This window comes from Xenopus laevis, chromosome 3L (genome assembly GCF_017654675.1).
Source record: "Xenopus laevis strain J_2021 chromosome 3L, Xenopus_laevis_v10.1, whole genome shotgun sequence".
In the NCBI taxonomy this organism is placed as follows: domain Eukaryota; kingdom Metazoa; phylum Chordata; class Amphibia; order Anura; family Pipidae; genus Xenopus; species Xenopus laevis.
In genome coordinates this window covers 111,063,531-111,067,084 of record NC_054375.1, presented here as the reverse complement: position 1 = coordinate 111,067,084, position 3,554 = coordinate 111,063,531, and positions in this window count along the sequence as shown.

Genomic DNA, 3,554 nt, shown 5'->3' with positions numbered 1-3,554 from the left:
AGATTCCTATAGTGAGTTCCTGGCTCAGCCCCGTTCCAATACAACACATCCATTGAGCTGTGACCTCGCATAATTGAGGATATCAGGAGCCAATCAGCAACGGATTATCTTGCAAAAAAAAAAAATCTCCACTGTAGAGTGGGTGTTGATTCACATGGTAACCTGCTCTCACTTGACAATGGTATTTGCTTTGCCAGTTCTACTTATAGCATAATGAATTACTTGGCTAAAAATAATTGATATTCTTTCCTGTTCATTATTCCAGCCTTCCCAATACCTTTCTTGGTAAATGCACTTCTCAATGCTCCTTTATTAAATATATTTTTCATTTCTACCAGCAAACTACTATTCAAACATGAACCCTGCCGAGATGGCCTTGTGACAGGGTTGCTGTAACTCACATTGTGCATTTATAAGGAAGCCACATGTTATGCCTATTGCTGCACCTTCATTAACAAGTTTCACAACTGATCACTTTTGGCACGGCAGGTGGTGGGGTAGCAAAGATCTGCCCCTGGTTATTTTGATACCAGACTTTCTGTTGTTTTTAACTAGTAATTTTGCATTTTCAGTTTAGTAATGAGCAACAGTGGGGTGTGACAATATCAGGTCTGCTGCCTTGGGTGGTGTAAAAGGCAGAATGCTGCCAGGGCATCCATTATAACATACCTCCCAACATTTTGGAAGTAAAAAGAGGGACAAAAAAAAATTTTCCGCATGTAGTGCAGCAATTTTTTGACCACACCCCTTTCTGTGGCCACATCCCCTAATTACCATGTTTGTTTTACAACATTTGGCAGTTTATGAAAGTTTGAAAATATTTCTCCTTATCTAAACTGTGTTTTTGTGTCTCAAAATTGTTACAAAGGATCTTATTTGCACCTGTGGCTGTTCTGGGCTCTCTGCTAAAAGCCAATTAAGTGAGAAACTTTGTTTCTTTTTCTGGCTGTTCAGTGCAGAGAAAAGAGGGACTTTCCAGTACAAATCAGGGACTGCGGGTTGAGATGTCAAAAGAGGGACTGTCCCTCCGAAAAAGGGACAGTTGGGAGGTATGTTATAATTCTTTGGAGAAAGCATGATCTTTTTACTCAAATATTTTAAAACTGTGATGCTTGTTGGCTTGCAAAATCAGAATGAATTATTCAAACTCAAGTAATAAAAGACCCTGGATAGAAGCAAAAGAGAGCCCCATTCATCGGGGGATGCAGGTATCTACTACGATCTGTTTTGCATTGCTGAGACTTGTGGGAATGTGCCCTAAGGCTAAGGCCACACTAGGCGATAGCGCCGCGATTTGACTTGCGGCGACTTTTCGCCGCGACTTTTCGTCGCGACTTTTAAGCAATCGCTGGGGAAACACATTGTTTTTTGCCCCTTATAAAATAAACGACTCCTAAGGATCTGAGGTTGAATGGATGTAGGCTTGTATATATATATAACAGATTAAGATGTCTACACTCAGTGCAGAAGGTAAAGATAAAAAAAAGTCAGGCTTCGCATAGTAATGCATGAAAATGAAAGTTATGTCAGTATACAGTAAATTAACCATTTGTATTTTTGGTTTGTAGTACTTAAGGCATGCAGAGGGAGGCAATATTAAAATTTCACTTTCTTTTTGGCACCCTATTTATAAACAATCCCCCTTCATCATTCATTGCAGACTCTCTACAGCTTATGAAATCTTAACCATATGTATAAACACTTTGCACATAAACCACTTGTCTTAGTCAAAGGATTTCCTAAAACACTTCTGTAATATATTATATATATATATATATATATATATATATATATATATATATATATATATATAATTTTTTATACCGGTGGTAATACTATGTGAGTGGAACTACACCAGTGCAACAACCTATAGCAACCACTGAACAATTAGTTCTCATCAGCTAAGTGCACTAAGAATAATGTAATGTGTTTAAAGGCAAAGGAAAGTGTAAATCCCCCAAAGATTGTAATCACTTTCCTGATACCCCAGGTTGGTTAGCAGAAAACTGCACCAGCCCAGGGTTCTTCTTAACAAGCACCACAAAGCAATCCTCTCTTTCCACTTCTTCATTTTTCAATGCCTGGGGCCAAACAAAGCACATTAGAGTAAAGAAAGATCACTCTGTGGTGCTCGCTGAGAAGAACCCCAGCCCGGTGCAGTTTTTAACTAACAGGAGCACCAGTCCAGTGTATTAGGTAAGTAATTAATATCACTGGGGTTCAGTGCTGGGCCAAGTCGGCTGGGCGCCTAGGCAACCCGGCCGACAACGTCGCCCCTCCACTGCTTGCGCATTCACATAAGAGCAAGTGCCGAGGTAGCACGGGTGCACATAAGAGCGCAATCGCTACTGTGCATGTTGCAGAGGAAGCACTAATGCACATGTGCACACTCGCTTTTAGACAAAAGTTGCCGCAGCTACTGGGCATAACGGTACGAACTAGGGGAAGTCGTCAGAAGAGGTACATGCCTGGTGCCCCTCTACCTTTGCGACCTAGGCATGTGCCTCTTCTGCCTACCCCTAGTTCCAGCCCTGCTGGGGGTTGCTTAAAGGAGAAGGAACCCCTGTAGGAAATCGCATGAGCAGTTGGAGCAATTTCCCAGTTTCCGACAACTGCGCATGCACCGAAATTGACAGAGATTGCCGATCTCCCAGTCAGCTTACTGAGGACCCAGAAGATGGATGCCGTGACGTCCGCTGCCAGAATCTGCGACGGGGGTAAGTATAAAGTATGGGGCATTTCCCCGGGGGGAGGCAGTTAGCCTGAAGGGAGGAGGGAGGGGGGTCTACGTGGGGTGGGGGGAAGAGGTTTTTTTTCTACAGGGTTTCCTTCTCCTTTAACATTTGACACCTCCAGTGATTTACACTTTTTTATCCTTTCCCTACAACATCCAGCATCTTACTGACAGCAGAAGATCTGTATTTGGGATGCTACGAGTGAATTTGTAAACCAACAACTACATGGTATTTGGGTGCTATGAATAACTGCACAGGTGCAGGTTTGCCTTTGTGACTATGTCCAGTTGTACCTAAATCTATATGTTTCTTGTTTATAAGAGAAAAAAAGACAAAAACTAACTTGAGCCAAATTCTTCTAAATCTACTACTGAGTCAGAAGCAATTTCCTTCCTTCCTTCCTCCCTTGGTCCCCAGGCAACCTCAACCCTGCCATTTAAGAAACAGACTGAAAATAAAAACAGTAAAAGTGTTTTATCTCATAGATCAAAACATAACTAGCTTTCTTTTCTACTTTATCCATAGATCATGTTCAGCTGTGCATTAAGGAAAGTTTTTATTCTGAATAAAAAGATGTGCCAGGAGACTGAAGAGTAGATAAATGGTGACATTTAGGGGGTTATTTACTAAACTTTATCTTCAGAATTGCTAGATTTTTCCCTGAATTTGGATTAACGGGCTAAACCCAGCACAAACCACGATTGCCATTGACTTATACAGAAACTCGACAGGTCTGAAAAAGTGGATTTTTGGATTTGGGCTCTTTGCAGCATCGGGGTATAATAAATCTCGAAAAATGTGGGTTTTTTTCCACAAAAA